The sequence below is a fragment of the Neoarius graeffei genome, chromosome 16 (genome assembly GCF_027579695.1).
Source record: "Neoarius graeffei isolate fNeoGra1 chromosome 16, fNeoGra1.pri, whole genome shotgun sequence".
Lineage (NCBI taxonomy): Eukaryota > Metazoa > Chordata > Actinopteri > Siluriformes > Ariidae > Neoarius > Neoarius graeffei.
Genome location: NC_083584.1, coordinates 25,104,498 through 25,128,978, shown reverse-complemented (window position 1 = coordinate 25,128,978; position 24,481 = coordinate 25,104,498).

Sequence of the window (24,481 nt, the reverse complement as noted above, 5' to 3'; positions counted from 1 at the left end):
AATATATACTACATACCATATATATACACTTCATAAATATCTATATAAATATTTAATTGCAAAAATATATACATACCATACACTTCATAAATATCTAAATATATAATTACATATATATCTCATATATACACTTCATAAATATCTAAATATATAATTACATATATATCTCATATATACACTTCATAAATATCTATATTGAATTAATGAATTGAAATAAGAATCATTTATATTCTTTTATATAAACACTAGTAGGCCCTACTTTTGAGAAATACAAAGCCCTACAGAGCACAAAGAGGGTATTAGAAATCTTTTTTTTTTAAATCGAGTGTACTGATTTAATGTTTTTAACCTAATTAGCATAATTAATGCTAATTAAATACTTTGTGTAATTGGTTTTTACTAATTTTTTTTTCTTTCAAATTTTGTATTCAGTATACAACAATCTATTTGCCTGCCAATTTCCATGTTAATATCTTTAAAAATAAAGTTAAGAAAAAAACATTTGATCTTAATTGTTAGAGACCCATTTTGGACCATGTTATCCTAATACATAATGCGTCAGTTTTCTAAAAATTAAGCTGTATAACTACTGCGAATTGTCTGACATTTTTAATGTTGTTAAATTGGTGTTAGAGGGATTAAGTTTACAATTGGGAGATAAACCCTAATGAAGGGATTGGCCTGTGTTCCGAATTCAGCTGGGATTGGCTCCAATTTCCCCTGCAACCCTGACGGATTCGAATAGATTCAACTTTGTCATCGTGCAGGTACAAAGCCAGTGAAATGCAGTACCTTTCGTATGTATCAGACAGATACTCCCAATCTATTGCTTTTTTTCTGGTAATTATGACTCTTGACTACCTTACAAACAGGCCACAGTATGTGAGACTGCGTGACTGTGAGTCTGAGGTGGTGGTCTGCAGTACAGGGGCTCCACAGGGTGCAGTACTGTCCCCCTTTCTCTTCACCCTTGATACAACGCACATACCTGCCGTCTCCAGAAATTCTCTGATGACACAGCCATTGTTGGCTGTGTAACAGAGGGGAATGATGGGGAATACAGGGAGGTCATTGCCAATTTTGTTGAATGGTGTGACAAGAACCATCTTCAGTTGAACACTGGGAAGACAAAGATGGTGGTGGACTTTCGCCGGAAGGCGCCATCTCCTGAACCCGTGTGCATTCAGGGGGAGAACGTTGAATTTGTTAGTCTATAAATACCTCTGCGTCCACCTGAATAACAAACTGGATTGGTCACACAACACTGATGCCCTGTATAAGAAGGGACAGAGTCGCCTCCACCTATTGAGGAGACTGAGGTCCTTTGGTGTGTGCAGGTCACTACTAAAGACGTTCTACGATACAGTAGTGGCGTCAGTAGTGTTCTATGCCATTATCTGTTGGGGCAGTGGTAGCACAGAGAGGGACAGGAAAAGACTGAACAAGTTGGTCAGGACTGCAGGCTCTGTTCTTGGGGGCTCCCTGGACACAGTTGAGGTGGTTGGTGAGAGAAGGATGTTGGATAAGCTGGCATCCATTATGACCAACTCCTCTCACCCCCTTTATCAGACAGTGACTGCACTCAGCAGTTCTTTTAGTAGTAGACTACTTCATCCAGCGTGTAAAAGGGAACGCTATCGTAGGTCTTTTATTCCATCTGCTATTAGATTGTACAACACTGCTGTTACGAAATACTGTACTGCTATACATCAGGCTTTTTGCGATGGATGTGACTGTGTATGTATATCATGTCTCATGTTCAACTGTGCATATCATATCTCTGGTTGTGTATATCATATTTATATCATAAGCCAGGATCTACTACATGCAGGGGGATGCATGTTAGCCTAGTAAACTAGACCCAACCGCCTAGCGGCCAAAAATATTTTTTGCCTAGCGAATGGGTCTAGCCTCGCACCATATAAACAAAAACACCCCGGGCATCAAATCGTGCCCGCCAATCACAACGCAAGGTTTTTGTTTGGATTCTTTAGGCGGGCTTTTTCAGGAGTGACGACAAAGCTGCGCGACGCTGGAGAAAGCACAGCAGGAAAGATGGCTACGGCTAGTGAACAGCGCGCGTTTGACTCCGCTTTGGAATCAGTTTTAGAAGAATTAGACTTGGAGTTTTCGTTGAAACATGAGCAGGAAGAGGCTCTCCGCTCATTCCTTTTCAAGAAGGACGTTTTCGCTGTTTTGCCGACCGGCTATGGCAAAAGTCTGATCTACCAGCTGGCTCCGCTCGTAGCCAAAAGGATGGGGCTAGTTTGTGCAGTACGAAGAATTAATAAACAGCTTTGAAACATTACTTTTTGATTGTTTCTTATTTTCCCGTTATTTTAAATTTAAGGGAAATTATTTCACCAAACACCACTAAATAAAAACTCTCAAAAACAGTTTAAGCAAACCCTTGAAAAACACTTGGAAAAAAGAGTGTATGTGGTACAGACTCCAAACTTGTGGTCATTATCTCCAAACTTCTTAATATCTAGAACCTGTTTATTAATTAATACGCATTTTGAAAAATTATTTAATTTCAAGGTCTCCCCCATTGCTTTCTGTCGCTCTGACTACGTCACAGTCACTGTTGCGCTGATTGGTCAGAGCGTTGGCCTATACACACAGAGACAGTTTGAAAGACAGCGGTTTGTTCCTCCTATCCGCTTCGGAAATGTCTACGGATCGAGGCCAGACTGAATATTCACATTTAGTCTGGCTTGCCAGGCTAGATGCATGTAGTAATCCAAAATGTGTAAATTATTGATTAATCTATTTATTTATTGTTTTCATCTTTTACTACTTTTTTAGGTAGTAGTTCTATATATTTTTATCCTTATCTTTGTCTGATCTATTCTTTGGCTGCTGTGATGAGTGAATTTTTCCCCTTTGGGGATTAAATTAAGTTTTATCTTCTCGAGACAACAGATTTTGCAATATCGCATGTGTGAACAATAGGGCTGTAACGATATGCGTATCGAAATCAAAATCGCGATACGCAGAGCTACGATCCGTATCGCGATACAAGAAGGCAGAATCGCGGTACACCCTTTCAAACTTCTCCTCAGCCCAAAAACAGAGGCGCTTCCAAACTTCAATTTATGAATACTTTTTATTTAAATTACATTTTAAACTTACTTAAATTACTTTTATTTTTTTATATCTATTAGTAAGTCGTTTTTTCGCCGACCTGCGACAGTCTTCTGCGAGTCACGCAACGTCCACACTTGCCACTGGCAGAGCGTTCATTTCTTTTAAGCGGTCGCCATTCTGGTTGCGACGCGGGGAGCGAATCTGTAAACAAGCAGCTCATTGGCTGGCTAGGTGTGCCACAAGCCAATCACAATCACTTGACCTGAAAGGCATGCAGTGTTGCCAGATTGGGCGGGTTTAGGTGCTTTTTGGCTGGTTTTGAACATATTTTGGGGTGGAAAACGTTAGCAATATCTGGCAACACTGAAGGCATGTCTGCTTGGGCGGAAGCCTTCTGCGGCAGTTACATTTTGACACGCGAGCAATGTTTCACTATAAAAATTCCGTAATTTCCATCTGTTTTCCGCGATCACAGAAAATCATTGGCCCTATGAGAGTGAGACAGTGAGAGAGCCACCCCCCCAAAAAAAAATCTTAACAGATTTACACGATTTGGAAAAATGACTTTTTCAGAACCGAAAAAAACAGAGCTTCCGGCTCAACAGTATTATTTTGAGAAATAAAACAATCTTTGGATATACATTTGTTCATTTTTGCATACATATTACTCATTCTCTGCAGTGGTCTGAATTATTTGTTATTAAATAGTTAATGTAAGTAAGTAAATGTTAATAAGTCAAATTTACTACTTTAAAAAAACATTTAAAAAAAAATCGTGGGCGTATCGAATCGTGGGTCAAAAATCGCGATACGAATCGAATCGTGAGTTGGGTGTATCGTTACAGCCCTAGTGAACAAGCTCTATTGAAATGTCAAAGGTTAAAGTTTGACAGGTGTTTGCATGCTGCAGATTCAACATCCTCCACTCCCTCACCATCCCAGACCAGAAAGAAGCAGGTAGGAATAGATTTATAAAAAAATATATATATCACTTATCCTTATAAGGGAAAGATATCTTACTCACAACTTGTATCAAGTCAACTTTATTTCTAGAGCACAGTTAACAAGTGACAGGAGTTGCCTCTAAAGTGTTGTACAGTGAAGCAATCATAAAAGAACATAGAATAGTTAAGAAAAAGTAGAGTACAGAAAATAAAATGGACAGATACCAATATGAGAAAGTAGAGTTAGACAAATAGCCACAGGATGGAAAGCAACTGAAAATTTTCCTTAAATAAATACACATTTTACACTTGGAACACCAGAGTAAAAGACCTCAAGACATTATGGTGCACTAAAAGCCGAACAGTAAAAGTGTTTTAAAATGAGATTTAAAAATATCAATAGTATCAGCTCTTTTTTGCTCCTGTTAGTAGTCTGGTTGCTGCATACTGGACAAGGTGAGCTAGAGTTGACTTGTGCACACCAAAATGCAGAGAATTGCAGTATTCCAAGCAAGAATTGATCAGTACGTGGATGAATGTCACTAAATTCTTTTTAATGAAATAAACATCAAGTGAGTTACAGTTCTGTGAGTGGAACCGTCTTGTTGATGAGAGGTCAGAGGAAAATGGCCAGATTGGTTTGAGCTGCCAAGAAGGATCTCATCTCTAGCCGCTTCATCCTTCTACAGGGTCGCAGGCAAGCTGGAGCCTATCCCAGCTGACTACGGGCGAAAGGCGGGGTACACCCTGGACAAGTCGCCAGGTCATCGCAGGGCTGACACATAGACACAGACAACCATTCACACTCACATTCACACCTACGGTCAATTTACAGTCACCAGTTAACCTAACCTGCATGTCTTTGGACTGTGGGGGAAACCGGAGCACCCGGAGGAAACCCACGCGGACACAGGGAGAACATGCAAACTCCGCACAGAAAGGCCCTCGCCGGCCCCGGGGCTCGAACCCGGACCTTCTTGCTGTGAGGCGACAGCGCTAACCACTACACTATTGTGCCGCCCACCAGAAGGATATTGTAATCAAATATACCATGCACTGACAGGCTCCAGTTGGAAATATGGATTCTCTTCGGTGACTGGCATAGTACTGTTTTGTGAGGGGTGCAGCCCTGAAGAAAATGGTACTATGCCAGGCACTGAAGAGAATCCATAATTATCGGTGCCTCTTGGTGCATGGTATACTAGAGATCCCTTATCAAAAAATTCCAAACTAAAATGTTAAGATTGAATCTCATCATAAACACACTGCCATAATTTTATTTATTTATTTTTTAAAATGTCGGTGCGACCTTCGACCTGCGCATGTGCAAGGTACCCATACTATTGCCTGCCTCACTAGGCATGATCATGATGCGTAGATCTACATGCACAGGAATGCCCACAGAGCTACAGCTGTGACTCGAGTCAGCTGTGTAGCTTGAAATTGTGATGTCAGTTCATGGTATATCCAGGATATACCGTGACTGACTCATGACATCACAAGGTACATTGCTTGATCAGTGGTGGAACTATTTTATGTCATGTGAGCCATCCTTGGCCAATCGAGCGGGAAGTTTTTGATAAGGGATATAATTAAAAATAATCACTCTTTCCCACTGTGGTGAGCAGAAAAGCATCTCCGCATGCACAAAATATCAAACCTTGAGATGATTAATCTACAAGAGCAGAAGACCACATCAGGCTCCACTCCTGTAAGCCAAGAACAGGAATCTGAGGCCATCATGGGCGCACACTCCTCAAAACTAGGCAGTTGAAGACTGGAAAAAGACCAGGTGGTTTGCCACCTTGTCTTTTTTTTTTTAATCATGAGTTAATCAGGTGAACAGGTATACATGTTAAAAATAAAAAAGGTGAGGCTCTCTTTATGATCAGGAAGACAGAACCTGTTCCAAAGATTTGTCAACTGTATAGATACAACTGTACAGGTATTCAGCAACGAAGTGCCGTTTAGCATCTACAACCCCATCTATTACCCCCAAGCTCCCCCCCCCCCCCCAAGTGTCATTTTCTTTGTTAATATACATCCACATTCCAAAAAACATATTGAATGGGAAAAAATTAGGGATGGTAATGAAGTAAAACAATTAAATATGATTTGAAACAGGTGATTAATAATGATTTGGTATAAAATCAGCATCCAGGAAAAGCCTAGTCTTTGAGGAGCAAAGATGGGCAGAAGAGCTCCAGTTTGTCATCTGTGCAAGAAAGCTATTGAAATGTTTAAAAACAATGTTCTTTGGTTTTTCAAGATGGCGGCTTGAGGAAAGGTTGTGTGACGCTGAGCTGGTGTGCCATTTCGTTAAATTTATCATTTTTGCCTGTAAGCAAAACATTTCGTGGACTTGCGACTCTATAACGTACAATGAGCATAAATGCCTACTTTTTGAGGCAGGCTGATAACATGCCACGTAAAAAGAAGGCAAACCAGAGCAATCCTGAGGAATCTACCCAGCAGGACAGTGAGGCTAGCAAAGATGGCGCGCTAGCACCTGCACTACGAGAGATGATTTCAGAAATTACAGCTAACACCTCAAAGATTATTGGCGAGACGTTAAGTCCACTGTCACATTTACTGCAAGCACATCATGAGGAGCTGGACAGTCATGACGAACACATTACAGAGGTGGAGGGGAGAGTGTCTGCTTTGGAGGATATTGTAGACCCAGTGGAAAGCAAGATGAAGGCACTAGAACAACAGGTGGCAGATTTAAGTGAGCATGTTGATGATTTGGAGAATAGAGGTTGGAGGAAAAATGTACGCATTGTTGGACTTCCGGAGGGTGATAACCCAACGTGCTTTTTTGAATCCTGGCTACCTAAAATCCTGAAAATCGAAACTAAAACAGGCCGGATCAAGCTGGAAAGAGCACATCGCTCCCTAGCACCCTTGCCCTCCGCTACCCAGAAACCGTGATCAATCCTGGTAAGATTTCATAATCACCAGGATAAGCAGAGGGTGATGAATGCGTCGTAGATCATGGGGACGAGAAATCAAGCTTTGAAACACGATAATTTCACCGCGATGACCTTTCAAGACTTCTCAGCCGCCGTTCTCCGCAAACGTAAAAGATTTGACGGGGTGAAGAAACGCCTGAAAGCCATCGGAGCTACAGTACATACACCCAAGTCTACCCCGCATCGCTAAGAGTCACCTTTCGTGGCTCAATAAAACCATTCCAAGATCCGGCTATGGTAGAGAAGTTCACCGACTCCCTCAACGTGACCAGTGGTGGTGTTGGCTCCTAAGCCTCATGGATTTCCTGCCTCTTTTTTATTATTATTATTACTACTACTTTTTTCCTTTACTACTTTTCATTTTTGGAGACTGTTTTCATGTGAGATCCACGTGATGACGTGAGGTATGCTGAATTTTGCAGTAGCCTAGACCACTGTGCTACGGGCTGGATAAGGTCGCCACCACGCAGCACACAGAGTAGATCGGTCTTCTGTTGCTAGAGAACCCTCTCGCTCGACATCTCTTGATTAGAGGAGGACAGTGTTTAGTTTTAATGCCAGTAGGTTGTTTAGCACTTGTTTGTTTGGTGTTTAGTACTCGCCTTACCTTCCACTCTAATGCTATCTTAACATGCGGGCAGTATGTGAGCTCAGGATATACTTTTATTTTATTTATTTTTGTGATTTGAAATGACTGTGCCTTTACTTAAACTATGCACCTGGAATGTCAACGGTATCCATACACCTATTAAGTGACGAAAGGTCCTGACTTACCTTAAAAGGGAGGGAGTTCATATTACTTTGTTGCAGGAGACCCATTTAAACGAAATGGAGCATTTAAAACTGCAGCAAGGGGGGTTTGATCAGCTTTTTTTTTCCCTCCTTTACATTAAGGAGCAGAAGAGTTTCCATTTTGTTCCAGAAAAAGCTACCATTTTAAGTTATGCATTGCATCAAGGATAAGTCAGGACGGTATGTCATTATCAAAGGTGAACTATATGGAGAAGTGATTGCCATTATGAATGTGTACTATCCACCTGGTCATCCTAGTGAATTTCTAGCTACAGCATTCTCTGAACTAGCTGATCTCAATGTCAGAAATACTTTTGTAGGAGGAGATTTTAACTGCCACTTAAACCCTTGCAGACATTCCAACCTGCAGGAACTCATTTCAGGGAGGTGTCGTGACTACATGCCGCATGACTTTTTTCCCATCAGCGGGGGGGAGATGAGTTTCTGCAGTTTGGGATGTCTGTAAACCAATCAGGATGCTCTTTGTCTGGCATGCGCTACATGAACAGGCACACACGCAGTCTCTCTTGCTCTCCCTCGCGCACTCCGTCATATGCGCGATGCAGACATTAATGTCTCGCTTGCTCTAGATTCCAGGAGATATTATCCAATTTGTGGGCATCAGGGAGCCACTATCAATATGCAGGAGACTCCTGGAACTTCCAGGAGACTTGGGATGTCTGTCTTTGTATTGACAAATTTCCTGCAGGCTGAATGTCCACCTCTCACCATTCTAAACTCATTAATGCCCTTTGTGAGGATCTGGATTGCATAGATACAGTTAGGTCCATATATATATTTGGGCACTGACACAAATTTTTTTTTTTTTTTTACCTGTTTACTGAAACATATTCAAGTTATAGTTATATAGTGGACATGGACATAAAGTCCAGACTTTCAGCTTTCATTTGAGAGTATCCACATTAAAATTGGATGAAGGGTTTAGGAGTTTCAGCTCCTTAACATGTGCAACCCTGTTTTTAAAGGGACCAAAAGTAATTGGACAATTGACTCAAAGGCTATTTCATGGGCAGGTGTGGGAAATTCCTTCATTATGTCATTCTCAATTAAGCAGATAAAAGGCCTGGAGTTGATTTGAGGTGTGGTGCTTGTATTTGGAAGATTTTGCTGTGAAGAAAACATGCGGTCAAAGGAGCTCTCCATGCAGGTGAAACAAGCCATCCTTAAGCTGCGAAAACAGAAAAAAAACATCTGAGAAATTGCTACAATATTAGGAGTGGCAAAATCTACAGTTTGGTACATCCTGAGAGAGAAAGAAAGCACTGGTGAACTCATCAATGCAAAAAGACTTGGACAGTCACAAAAGACAACAACAGCGGATGATTGCAGAATAATTTCCATGGTGAAGAGAAACCCCTTCACAACAGCCAACCAAGTGAACAACACTCTCCAGGAGGTAGGCGTATCAATATCCAAATCTACCATAAAGAGAAGACTGCATGAAAGTAAATACAGAGGGTTCACTGCACGGTGCAAGCCACTCATAAGCCTCAAGAATAAAAAGGCTAGATTGGACTTTGCTAAAAAACATCTAAAAAAGCCAGCACAGTTCTGGAAGAACATTCTTTGGACAGATGAAACCAAGATCAACCTCTACCAGAATGATGGAAAGAAAAAAGTATGGCAAAGGTGTGGTACAGCTCATGATCCAAAGCATACCACATCATCTGTAAAACACGGCGGAGGCAGTGTGATGGCTTGGGCATGCATGGCTGCCAGTGGCACTGGGTCACTAGTGTTTATTGATGATGTGACACAGGACAGAAGCAGCCGGATGAATTCTGAGGTATTCAGAGACCTACTGTGTGCTCAAATGCAGCCAAACTGATTGGTCGGCGTTTCATAATACACATGGACAATGACCCAAAACATAAAGCCAAAGCAACCCAGGAGTTTAAAGCAAAGAAGTGGAATATTCTTGAATGGCCAAGTCAGTCACCTGATCTCAACCCAATTGAGCATGCATTTCACTTGTTAAAGACTAAACTTCAGACAGAAAGGCCCACAAACAAACAGCAACTGAAAACCGCTGCAGTAAAGGCCTGGCAGAGCATTAAAAAGGAGGAAACACAGCGTCTGGTGATGTTCAAGACTTCAGGCAGTCATTGCCAACAAAGGGTTTTCAACCAAGTATTAGAAAGGAACATTTTATTTACAATTATTTAATTTGTCCAATTACTTTTGAGCCCCTGAAATGAAGGGATTGTGTTTAAAAAATGCTTTAGTTCCTCACATTTTTATGCAATCATTTTGTTCAACCCACTGAATTAAAGCTTGAAAGTCTGAACTTCAACTGAATTGCTTTGTTCACAATTCATTGTGGTAATGTACAGAACCAAAATTAGAAAAATGTTGCCTCTGTCCAAATATTTATGGACCTAACTGTATATGGAGAGCCCAACACCCAGCAGATAGTGTATACCTTCTTTTCAAAAGTTCATAAATGTCATACACGAATAGACTATTTCTTTGTACCTAAAATTTTGTTACAATCAATTACCTGTAGCTCTATAGGCAGCGCGGTTATATCTGACCATGCTGCTTTTTTTATCCAGTATCAAATTGGAAATTCGGTCCCACAGACAAGGAGGTTTAACCCTTTAATTCTCTCAGACCACAAATTTATATCCTGTTTCACTGAGGAATTTCAGTCCTTTTTATCTATTAATTCAGCTTCTATAAAGGATCTGTCACTTCTCTGGGAAACCTCTAAAGCCTTTGCAAGATGCCTCATCATATCGTTTGTGCACAGTAAGAAGTGCAGGCAGGCTGAACAAAGGGAAATTTTGGAATCTAGGCTTAAGGTGGCTGAAAGGGAATATATTGCACAACCTTCATCAAGGAGACAAAGAAATCTCTGCACTACGTTCAGCCTTAGACTCCCTTTTAACAGAACATGCAGAGGTGAAAATTAGATTTGCTAAACAAATTATACGAACAGGGTGATAAGGCAGGGCGATATCTGGCTTATTTAACAAAGAGAAAATCTGATTCTAAAATTATCCATTCAATTATAGATAGTACAGGTGAGCAGACGTTTGACTATGTAGCCATAAATAGCACATTTAAGAACTTTTATGAAAATCTTTATCGTTCAGATTTAAAGCAAGATACCTCAGACTTAATGGACACTTTTTTTTTTTTCACCTCTCTTAATCTTCCAAGACTGACAAATCAAAAGTTTAATCTTAATGCGCCCATAACCAGAGAGGAGGTGCTGATTGCCATTAGTGCATTACACTCTGGGAAAACACCTAGGCCTGATGGGCGGAGTAGTGATTTTTACAAAGAATTCCAGAACCTTTTAGTTGAACCTCTGCTGAACATGTTAAAAGGCTCCTTAGAAAGGGGTGTCCTGTCAGCATCTCTGAGGGAGGCCAACATTTCGTTGATTTTGAAAAAAGGAAAACTGAGCACTGCACCTCCTTTAGGCCAATTTCTTTGTTAAATGTAGATTTAAAAGTTATTTCTAAAATATTGGCTACACGATTAGAAGGCTTACTCCCTGTGCTCATTCATGAAGACCAAACTGGCTTTATTAAAGGCCGTTCCTCATGCAATAACATGCGTAGATTACTGAACACAATTCAAAAGTTCCATCAACAGTCAATGGACGGTGTGGTCGTCTCTCTGGATGCAGAGAAGGCATTCAACCGTGTCGAATGGCCCTTTTTTTTTGTGTGTTTTAGAAAAGTTTGGCCTAGGTGAAAAATTTATCAGTTGGGTTCGACTACTTTTATAACAATCCTCTCTCCTCCATTCTTACTAAAGAACTACGATCCCCTAATTTTTGTATACAGAGAGGCACCAGACAGGGCTGCCCCCCTTCCCTGCTCTTGTTCATTCTGGTACTCTGGCTGAGGCGATCAGGAAGAATCAGGACATTTATGGTCTACCTATAATCAATAGGCAGCACAAGATGTAACCCTTTATGCAGATGATGTCCTGATCTTTATGACTAAAGGCCAATTTATGCCGACAACCCAGTCCTCGCAGACGGTGTCGCAGATAGCGTCTGCGTAGCCCCCCCACCTTCGCAGACGCTCTGCGCGCACCTCCCAAAAATTATGACCACCACAGAAGCCTCGCAGACAAGAGGGCTCTGATTGGTCCACTCTACATCCGCTGTACACGCACTTCCGCTTCCCTACTTTCCCGGTTTGGTTTGTTTTCACGACCGCCATTTTTAAAAACACGAGCGAAGATGGAGCAGCACGAAGAGCGGTTGATTGAGGAAGTGAGAGAGTACGTACATCTATACGACTCCAGTTCTAGTCATTATAAGTAACCGGAGGATAAACACTCCACTAACCACACCCACCAACAACTACTAGCAATTTCGCGACTTCGCGCCCCCTTGCGTTGTAGCGGTGAATAACATCGCGCACGCCTATTACTCCCCGCTCAACGATAAATTACAACTGTCTGTGAAAAGCTATCTGCGAAAGCCTTGTCGCAAGAGCATGCAGAGGCCTTAAGCCTGAGATTTCCACTCCTAACCTCATCGACACCATTAGTAAATTCAGTGCCTTTTCAGGATATAAAATAAATTTTGACAAATCAGAAGCAATGCCCCTGGGTAGTCTGAAGCATCAACCAAAAACCCCATGTCCATTTCCCTTCAGATGGTCCCCATCTGGCTTTATCTAGGAATATATATATAACCCCTGATTTTGATCAAATGTATAAAGCTAATTTTACCCCTCTGCTTGAACGCATTAGATTGGATCTAGAGAGATGGAATACACTGCCCATCTCTTGGCTGGGACGTGTGGCTCTCCTGAAAATGAATGTTTTGCCTAGATTGCTTTACCCTATTCAGATGATTCCAGTTCTCTTGTCTCATAAAACCTTAAAAAGCCTGAACACTTGGTTTAGCTCTTTCATATGGGTGAAGAAGAAGCCCCGCCTAAGTTTAGCAACTCTGTGCCTTTCATCCTCGGAAGGTGGCCTTGACCTCCTCGACATTAGGAAATATCAGCTTTAGTGCGCACACCTGCTTCATCACTGACTGGATACGCGAGGATCCTATGTCCATATGGTTGGATATAGAAAGTTCTATGCCCAAACTACCTCTTGCAAACCTGTTATTTATAAGAGAGCCTTTAGTCAATGCATGTCGTAATCCAATTACAGTCTACATCGTCAAGGCCTGGCAGGTAGTTAGAAGACTAGAGGGTAGACATAAGGGGTTGAATGTTAATTGGGGCTTTGCCCTGTATTCTTCTCCTGCCACTTTTGTTATTTGTGTTTATCGTGGCAAAGCTCAGTAATAAAAAAAAAAAAAATTAACTTCTGTTTTTGCACCAATATGTGGCAACTCAGATTTTCTGCCAGGTTTTCAGATCTGGAATATTAAAGGGATCTCCAAACTATGTGATTTATTTGTTGGACCCACTCTGATGTCCTTTAGTCAGCTAAGTGGAAAGTATGATATTCTAAAACAGGATTTTTTTTCATTATCTTCAAATAAGAGATTTCATTAAAAAAGATATGACAATTTTTTCTGACCAAAGCAGTTCATGCATAGAGCGACAGCTCTTTTCACTACGAGGGGGCCACTCCATAGGTTTCTTTTATAGACTGCTTAAGGAATATGTTGCTGCAGGTACCTTACACCTAAAGGTGAAATAGGAAGGAGAACTTGGTGTGGAGATCACAGATGAGGAATGGGATGAGGCATGGGAAAAATGTGAGGACCTTGAGTATCTGCAACAGGGTCAAGGCAGTTCGGTTAAAAATTTTACACAGGGCTCATGTATCCCCCTCCCAACGTCACAAGTTCAATGCTAACCTCCTCCCCTCAATGTCCTAAGTGTAAAATAGATAGGGAGTCTTAGTCATTGCTTGTGGTCTTGTTGGAAAATTTTAAAAATTTTGGAATATGTTGTGGCAAGATATAAACAATTTTATTCACGTCACTGCAATGTGACCCTCGTTGCATGTTACTTGGGATATCAAACTGTTTTATTAATGACAAATACAAAGAGAAATTATATAAAATGTTAACTTTCTGTGCTAGGAAACGTATCTTGTTAAACTGGATAACAGATAAACCCCCTTCTAGAACACAGTGGCATAAAGTTGTAATAGAATATATATCACTGGATTATCTGACATGTAATGGCCCTTTTCCACTACCCTTTTTCAGCTCGCTTCAGCCCAACACGGCTCGCGTTTCGACTACCAAAAAACAGCACGACTCAGCTCGTTTCAGCCCTGCTTAGCCCCTAAAACTCGCACTGTTTTGGAGTGGGGCTGAAGCGAGCCAAGCCGTGCCGAGTGAGTCTGGGGGCGTGAGCAGACACTCCCCTGTGCACTGATTGGTGAGGAGTGTCCTCACATGCCCACACACGCCCCGCGAGCGCGCTGGGATCTGTAAACACCGCAAACCCGGAAGGAGAAGAATTACGAATTACAAGAATTTCTGAAGCCTTATGCGCCTCGCCTCATCTATACGCTCTTGCCAGTATCTGTCCGCGTTGTCGGTGACAACAAGCCACAGCACCAAGACCAGCCACACTAACGACTCCATGTCCTCCATGTTTATTGTTTACTATCCGGGTCGTGAGACTACCGCTTAAAAGCTCACTGATGTCACTGTTTGCGCCGCCTAACGACATCACCTGACGTCCACCCACTTTCGCTAACTCCACCCAATGTGTCCACCCACTTCCAGCCAGCACGGTTCAGCGCGGTTGTAGTCGAAATGCAACTCCAACAGCCCCGCTCAGCCCGACTCAGCACGGCACGGCTCAGCCCGACTCAGCCGCGTTTGTAGTGGAAAAGCGGCATAAGTTGCATGATAAGGATAACATTTTTCGCAGAACATGGGAACCTTTCATGTCCTTTATGGGATTGAATATTGAAACCATATTAATAAGAGGATTTATGTTAAAAAAATTAATAGGACCTTTATTTTATTTTAATATTTTGTTGTATTTCATTTTCAACTTCATATTTATTTCTTCATTTTATGTCATCATATAATTAATGAGCCAACTGTCTGTATGTATATTTGAGTCTGTGAGCCGAGTCTTGTTCTGTCATATGTTTGTTTTGTGTTTGTTAAAAACCAATAAACATAATTTTAAAAAACAACAAAAAAAAACAATGTTCTTCAAAGAAGGATAGAAGGGATTTGGATATTTCACCTTCTAGGTGCATATCATTAAACTATTCAAGGAATCTGGAGGAATTTTGGTGTGTAAAGGGCAAGGGCCCAAGCCTAAGCTGAACACCCAGGATTTCCAATCCCTCAGACGGCACTGCAGCAAGAACCATCATTCATCTATAGCTGATTATTGATGATAGGCTGGGGATTACTTTGGCAAACCTCTGCGAAGCACTACAATACAGTTACATCCACAAATGCCAGTTAAAACTTTACTGTGCAAAAATGAAGCCGTATGTTAACTGTGTCCAGATGCACTGTTGACTTCTCTGGCCTCAAAGGCATCTGGGATGGACCATCTCACAGTGGAAATGTGTATTATGGTCAGACAAATCAGTATTCCAAGACTTCTTTTTTTTTTGGGGGGGGGGGGGAATCAGAAATGGCCACCCTGTACTCTGGACCAAAAATAAAATGGACCATCCAGACTGTTACCAGCAACAATTCTAAAAGCCAGGTTGTCAGTGCCCTTAGCAAAGGTAACTTACTCTTCTGTGATGGCAGCATTAATGCAGAAAAGTACACTGAGATTCTGGAGCAACATATGTTGCCTTCAAGACGACATTTTTTTCCAGGGAGATTTGAACAAAACAATGCAAAACCACATTCTGCACACATTACAAAGGCATGGCTGTGGAAGAAGAGGGTGGCTGTGGAAGAAGAGGGTGCCTGTCCCCAATAGAGAATGTGTGGCAAAGTTTAAAACAAAAATATGACAACGATGACCCCATACTGTTACACACCTTAAGACCTGTTTGCAGGAATAATGGGGCAAAATAACACCTGAAATGCTTCGTCACTTGGTGTCTTCAGTCCCTAAACATCTTTTTAAGTGTTGAGAAGGAATGGCTACATTAGAAAGTGGTAAATGCTTTAATGCCCCAATTAAAAAAAAAAAGTTTAAAAATTGAAATGTTTATTTTGGAAAAAAAAATATCCTGAGATAAAACATCAAATAATGTGCTGTTCTATCGCTTTGAGTGCAATAGAGATCAAATATTATTTCCAAGAGTTTTTTTTTTTTCAGTTTTAATTTCAACACACCATCCCAACTTTTCTGATTTGGGGTTGTCGAAAGCTGCACTTTCTCACAGGTGCACTTTTTTTTTTTTAAATATATAAGAAATAGTCGCCTTTTGTTAATGCCATCATGTGACAGCTGCTATCTGAGGAGGGTGGGGAAAATACATTCTTCCTCATTTTATTCTTTTATCAGTGCTTTATCCCGTTCTGTCCCACAGTGGAGCCAGAATCTGTCTGGAAAGCTGTTTGAGAAGCAGGGATAAACTCTGGATGAGACACCACTCCATTGGAATTTGGTTCAAACGCTGTTCAGTTTTCAGCTCAGGTTACCATCTATATTTGTGTGGGTTATATGGTGTAGCAGCACTATATATAAAATCCAAGGGTGGGTGGTGCATAAGGGCGATTGGGCGACGCACTGCCAAAACGAAAAAAAAAGTTTTTTTTTTTTTTAAAACAAACTTTCACCAGCGCTGCTCTAGGCCGTTTTAATCTGTCTGGGTATCATTGTCCAATCAGGGTGGTCTTGCTTCTAGAGTACCGCCCCTTTTGGGGCGATTCAGTCACGTTGAAAATCGCCCAAGAGTTCACTGATCGAGTCCCACGTTAATATATTTTTTTTCTCCTAACTGACACTTCAATGCAATCTCTATGGGTTCCAGGGGGGCTTGCCCTAACGTGCTTTCGTCACTGCGAAGCGCGGCAAAGTTGCGTTCGATCCTCTCAGTTTCTGAGGTGAGATGGATGTGGAAAGCAATTCAGTGCGGTCCTTAAAAAAAGTTCCATTTAGTCAGCGATCAAATCGAGCTAAATTGGCAACAAAACAAGCTGGACCCCCCTCGACCAAATCTAAACATAAAACAAATTTCGGCAAGGGGGGGGGGAAATCATATACTCGAGGTTTTACTGGTCCCAGCGCAAATCCTGGCGAGCTGGCTGCAAGGACGCCTCAGCGGTTTTCTGCTACCCCTGCTTACTTTTCCACCCTGGAGGTGGCTCCACGGACAACACTGCTTGGACGGTCACTGGAGTTTCGGACATGCATCATTTGTCGGAGAAAATAAAAAAACATGAGTTATCAAAGATTCACATGGGCAGCTGCGTGAAATTTTCAGCTTTTGGGAGAGTGAACATCGCTACACAACTGGATGAGGGCTACAGGCGAGCAGTTCGCCGCCACAACGATGAGGTGAGCAAGAACAGGCACATATTAAACCGGCTCACCCAATGCGTGAAATTTTGTGGAGTGTTCGAGTTAGCTCTACGAGGCAAAGACGAAACTGAGGGCTCCAGTCACCGTGGTGTTTTTCTGGGTTTGGTTGACTTCGTCGCACACGCGCACACAGTTCACTTTTGATGTTTTCAATGTGCATTTTTATATTTGCCACACTTTGCTCTGAGAGTTAGCACTTTGGTAATATCCTTGGTAAATACCAGTAATTGCAAGATCTAAAGATCCACTCATCTATTTATTCAACTGCTATGGTTATGTTAGCCAACTGTTTACAATGTTTTGTTACAGTAAGTGCACTTTCCTGTTGTCCTTAAGTTGCACAGTCTGTGAAATTCTTGCTGGCCATGGAGTTTGAAGTACAAAATCTATTTACAGAACATTCTGTAGAACAGTACTTTCAAGATTGGCAAATAAATGTATTTTTTAAAAATATGGTTTCCTTTATTTAGTTGTTGGACATATCTTTTATAAAGATATCATTCTTGGCTATTTCACATCATACAATATTGAAATAATGTGAATAGTGAATAGGGTGTAATTGGAATTGGTCATTGTGGAGCCAAACTATTTTTCGATTGTGAATGTTTGCAACTTTACACCACAGCCTATAGCTTAGGTAGCTACAGGGAAAAGATTTCTGTAATGTGCTGCCATCTAGTGGACAGAAGTGGCATGGAACTGTGATATGCAGAGAGAAAACAGTCAATAATGTCTGGCTACCTATAATGTGCCTGTTGAATGAGTCACCTTGTGACATTATTGGATAATTTGCCCCTCCTGAGAATTTTCAGGACCCGCCACTGATAAAATCATATCTTTTGTGAAGTTGGGGCCAGTTTGTGCAGAAAAATTGTTGTATTTTACAACAGAATGAATAGTATGCATCCTATTCATATCATGTTAATGAACTTGGTCTTTGTCCCTTCAGTCAAGACCTCATGCTCCCGTGACCAAAAAAAAAGCTAACAATACTGCACCTGCTAGTTATCGGTGTTTTTTTATCTGTGGAGAACATATTATAGGTTCAATCTGAATGTATTCAGTTACAAGAGGTAGAAATACAGGGTGTTTCAAAAAATTTGATATTTCACAAGCTAATAACTTTGCCAATTCTCGTTCAATTGACCTCAAATTTTAACAGCATGTGTGGAAACGGGTCAAAGTTTTGTTTAATGTTTTTTTGGTTTATCTTTTTAGGTATAGAAATGACATTGTGTTTGAGTACAGTCGAACAAGACTGCAGCGTGCATTTATGAGAGAATTCACTAAAAATGCACCAACTGCAATGCAGATTTGGACACAGCACAAAAAGTTCAAAGAGGAAGGCTGTCTGTTTCTCAGGCAGCATGCATATTGAAAATTTGTGAAATCGTTCATGGAATCCACATACCTTCGAATTTCTCATTCAAGTTTTGAGGAATTCTTTATGTTGCTCAACATTAAGCCTGTTCAATTTCATTTGCCTAGACTATGTAGTTTCTGGGATATTTACATCTCAAATAATATCAATTTTTTAAACACCCTGTACAATTGGTCTGAACTGCAGATGTGTAGGAGTTTTTAATTGGTTCGTTTTCTTAATGACTGTATATTGACATTTTACTACAGAATTACTTGAAAATTCACAAGATAGTAGCCTCAATCTGACGGACTCTTAATTTTGTTTGAGGCTATGTCATTAGCTCAAATAGACTGTTATCCTGAACCACCAAAATCTCTGGCCAAAACCTGCTGCTGTCCCCACTAGCATCATACTTGCATACTTCATACTCAAGCCTGAATAGTTTCCCCTTTCTGCAAGCTTTCTAAAAACTGTGTAGTGTTTTTCCTGTTTGTATCTGTTTAGATCACACTACCTGTTTAATAATGTATTCATATTTAGTTATATCCCTAGTCTGTATGGAGTTCCTGATCATATTCTCCCGTGTGCACGTCTGGGTTCTTCTGGGTTCTTGAAATTCCTCTTGGCTACTCTAAGTTGCACCTAGCTGTGAATGTGTGTGTGTGTGTGTGTGTGTGTGTAGTTTGGCCTCCAATCCAGGGTGTATTCCCACTCCAGCTTCAGTGTGCCCAGGATCAGTTCTGGATCTGCCTCAACACTGACCAGGATAAAGAGTTACCAAAGACGACAATTAACTTTTCATTTGTCTGTCCTTAAGATAAAAGGTAAACCTCTGACTTGAATGCTTGGTTTGACTTGAGCGAGCTGATGCTGGGCAGGAGAGCTCATCAACTCTAACATGTATGAAAGATTTTTAACGTCATAAATAGACTTGGAGTCAGCTGAATTAAATAGAATTGGGCATCAGCTTCATGTTCATACATGTGTTTTCTCATCTCTTTGGTATGGACCCTTTTCACATGACGTCACGACAAACGCGGCCGCCATTTTGGACATGTACTACCAGTAGTTTACCACAGCCAGCATTGAGGAACGGCAGCAAAGAAAGTGTTTATTTTCAGCAAGACTTCCATCATGCCACTATATTGTTGTGCACCTGGATGTAGTAACCATCGACAAACAAGGCAAGGTTTATCATTTTATCGGATCCCGACGGAGAAGATGGATAGCGGCCATTAACAGATTGGCAGCCCTCGGCATACCAGCGCTTGTGTAGTGACCACTTTGTTGGAGGTAAGACGAATAAAATTAGCCAGAAAAGGCATTACATTGCTGTTAACATTCTGTGGCGGCGAGTGTGTAACCAAATAGGCTAAAATAACCCATTGTAACCTCTTTGTTCTTCTGTAGTAGCTATTAGCTAACGACATTAGCTAGTGTTGTGTTCCTTTGCTGTTGGTAGACTGTAGGACAGATCAGAGGCAGTGTCCTACAAACAGCGCTTAATTTGAGGGGGAGCAAGCCGGAGCGCGCTCCGGAACCTCGGGCGTTGGCTCCGGCAGCTATTTACACTGGATCCAGTGATCCGACACCTCTTTTGACTATGTAAAAAAAAAAAAAAGTCTTTAGGCTTGCCATCCTTCCACTTGCGAGTGGTAAGTGATCTGCGCTGGGATCTCTCACACAGCGGCTCAGTCCCGAATCGTGGCTCGTGCACTTCACTCGCGCGCTGTGTGAGCTGCGCAGGGCCGGAGTGCGCACCCTCCAGAGGGCACTCGCTGTTCAGGGCGGAGTGATTTGGAGCGCAGGATGCCTGCGGAGCCGAGCGTATCCGTGTATTGGTGTTGCTGTGTGCAGACGAATCGTGTATTGGTGTTGCTGTGTGCACACTAATCGCTTTTAAAAACGTTAATCTGATGATCCGCTGATACGGTCTAATGTAAACATGGGCTAAGTGTTCAAAACAAGAGGAACATGTATTTGTCTCTTAAATCCAGGCCGTTCCCTGTAATCTCTAACAGCGGTTGGAGAAAGTAATGGCAAATAGCGAGTGCACAAACCGTAGAAGGTGAACTGTACACAGCGCCAGGGCAGTGTGATGGTATGTCTACTTTTAGATTGTGTTAGCTTATCAATGAACACACTCGTCACTCGATGAGTTTCACGTCTTTACGACGGTTACTTAAATGTGTGTTAGGTATTATTGTTGCAGTCTAAGCAGTCATTGTAGCAGCTAGATGAGCGAGAACCGAAAGGGTCTGTGCCATAAACCGTTATTTCTGTACGGCGTTGCTAATGTGTCGTTACTGTTGTTATCTCTCCCTCTGCTCGCCCTGTAAATGCCCTACGTCGCTGGATAGCGAAGGTATTTTCTGCATCTCGCTCCTTTTTCTTGTCTGTTCTCCGTTTGTCGCCTTCCTCGCATTCAAACCAATTCGAGCCGAAGTCCGCTACATGTCCAAAATGGTGGTCGCGTTTACGAAGGTCACGTGACTGAAAAGGGTCTATAGACAGGTCACCAAAAAGAAATTTTTGTGGATGACTTTTAAGTACTTAAAACAGTATTTGAATACTTGGTGTAGTATTTAAAGTAGTGTACGAAGATCAAACTACACGCCAAACTGAATGTGTCATCAATGTGCATTGTGTCTCAGCATCACAAACACTCCTGTTCCATATAATTTACGTTTTCTGCTAATAATAATTTTTGACAAAACGGATGATGTGCGATCCTACATGTGAACATGTTCTCGTGAGATATGATCAACTTTAAAAACTGACAGGGGTATGTATTAGCCAGTGCAGCAGGTTTAACCGTCACTCACTCAGCTGCTTAATGGTATGTTTTCCTTGACCAGAAAGTAACAGGGAGAACCGGATTTATCAACTTTCTTTTGTGATTGTGAAGATAGCTATAGTATGTCTTACCCACATGGAGATAATGGAACACACCTGCAAATATATTGTTTCAGTACATGTTGGCACTGTATTTCAAATGAACAAATTCACCCTTTAATAAAAACTTTCCTATGAAGTAAAAGGTTCAGCATCTTTAAGACCAGATTGCCTTAAACTACAAGACAGTGCAATGCAATTTTCAGGCAGAGATCAGTGAGGCTCTTATTTATGCACTAACCAGATCCACTGTAAAGAATACAGGCAGCATCACTAATCTGTAATTATTAGCTCATCTGGCCGACAGGTGACACCTTATGCCACCATGTGTTGTCTGTCCGTCCAGCGTCGTCCACATTTCACGGAAATTGCTTCTCTCTCGCCACGAATTTTTATTCTTTTTGGCAGGGAAGTCGGTCTGCCTGGGGTTCATGTAGCTTTGACCCAAATTTGCGTAATTGCAATTAATAATGAAAATATGGAGTAATTAAGCCCTAATGAGCAGCTTCCACACAAATCGCTGCTTCTCCCTCAATTCTTCACAGGTTTTGATTCTTTCTGGCATGAAGGTAGGGGTACCTAGGGTGCATATAACTTCTACCCAGATTTGATTTCTCACAGGGCCGGAGTGAGCTACGCAATCATTGATAGTCTCGTTTGTTCGTTCATTCATTTGTCTTCAGCTTTCATTTGTCTGCTCAGGGTTGAGGTGAATTCAAAACGTATTCCAGGAACACTTGACATGAGGCAATGACCATCCAAATTTTATAACTGCTACATTATATCAAGATCAAAATGGAAAACTCCACACTAAACTGTAATGTCAAAATCAGCACTGTCAAGCTGCTACTGTTTTTTTTTTTTAAATAAATATTTAGCTAGAATAAATATGAAAAGTGGGGCGGCACGGTGGTGTAGTGGTTAGCGCTGTCGCCTCACAGCAAGAAGGTCCTGGGTTCGAGCCCCGTGGCCGGCGAGGGCCTTTCTGTGTGGAGTTTGCATGTTCTCCCCGTGTCCGCGTGGGTTTCCTCCGGGTGCTCCGGTTTCCCCCACAGTCCAAAGACATGCAGGTTAGGTTAACTGGTGACTCTAAATTGACCGTAGGTGTGAATGTGAGTGTGAATGGTTGTCTGTGTCTATGTGTCAGCCCTGTGATGACCTGGCGACTTGTCCAGGGTGTACCCCGCCTTTCACCCGTAGTCAGCTGGGATAGGCTCCAGCTTGCCTGCGACCCTGTAGAACAGGATAAAGCAACTAGAGATGATGAGATGAAATATGAAAAGTAAATGTTTAAATCAAACTCATTGTTTGTATCTGCAATGACATTTGAGTCATGTTCAGGTATGAGGAAAAGTCTTTCTCCACCTGTGCTGTCAGGAATTAGTGTTGCATCACACAAGCTGACTGAGTAACTAGAATTAAGGTAAAATCACAGCTCTGATGTTGTAAATACCAGTGTACATGTGCCAAATTGCCTCCAGAGTGGGTGCAGTGGATTTTCCCTTTTTTTAAATTAATTAATTTTTTTAAACCAGTTAATAGGCGGCACGGTGGTGTAGTGGTTAGCGCTGTCGCCTCACAGCAAGACCCGTGTCCGCGTGGGTTTCCTCCGGGTGCTCCGGTTTCCCCCACAGTCCAAAGACATGCAGGTTAGGTTAACTGGTGACTCTAAATTGACCGTAGGTGTGAATGTGAGTGTGAATGGTTGTCTGTGTCTATGTGTCAGCCCTGTGATGACCTGGCGACTTGTCCAGGGTGTACCCCGCCTTTCGCCCGTAGTCAGCTGGGATAGGCTCCAGCTCGCCTGCGACCCTGTAGAACAGGATAAAGCAACTAGAGATGATGAGATGAAATATGAAAAGTAAATGTTTAAATCAAACTCATTGTATCTGCAATGACATTTGAGTCATGTTCAGGTATGAGGAAAAGTCTTTCTCCACCTGTGCTGTCAGGAATTAGTGTTGCATCACACAAGCTGACTGAGTAACTAGAATTAAGGTAAAATCACAGCTCTGATGTTGTAAATACCAGTGTACATGTGCCAAATTGCCTCCAGAGTGGGTGCAGTGGATTTTCCCTTTTTTTAAATTAATTAATTTTTTTAAACCAGTTAATAGGCGGCACGGTGGTGTAGTGGTTAGCGCTGTCGCCTCACAGCAAGACCCGTGTCTGCGTGGGTTTCCTCCGGGTGCTCCGGTTTCCCCCACAGTCCAAAGACATGCAGGTTAGGTTAACTGGTGACTCTAAATTGACCGTAGGTGTGAATGTGAATGGTTGTCTGTGTCAGCCTTGTAATGACCTGGCGACTTGTCCAGGGTGTACCCCGCCTTTCGCCCGTAGTCAGCTGGGATAGGCTCCAGCTTGCCTGCGACCCTGTAGAACAGGATAAAGTGGCTACAGATAATGAGAGATGAACCAGTTAATAGTCTGTCAGCTCACATCCTTATGCACATTGAAGGCAGGTGTACCGTTTGAATGATCAACAAAGTGACCATAATTTGACATTTATAATCCGTGTTCTGTAATGTATAAAGTCTCTGGCATAACATGGTGGTTATTTTTAATGAAGTATAGTTATGTTGTGGCCATGAGCTACAAATTGCAACTTAATTTTTAATTCTTAATACATTATGGATTATGGCCAAAAGTTTGCAGACACTTGATTCACACCCATGCCATATGTGGGCCTTATTCAAACTGTTGTCACAAAGTTGGAAACACAATTATATAGGATATCTTTGCATGCAGTACAAATGACAATTTTCCTGGAGCTAAGAGGCTGAAACATGTTCCAGCATGACAGTCTATGTGCAAGGTCCATAAAGACATGGTTTGTGGCAGATTGTGCCACAGGCTTCCTCACCCAGCAGCAATGTCTGATTTCACAAATGCTTTGCCAGCTGAAAGGGCAAATTCCCACAGCCATGTTTCTGGTGGAAAGCCTTCCCAGAAGAGCAGCAGTTATTGTAACAACAAAGAGAGGACTAAATC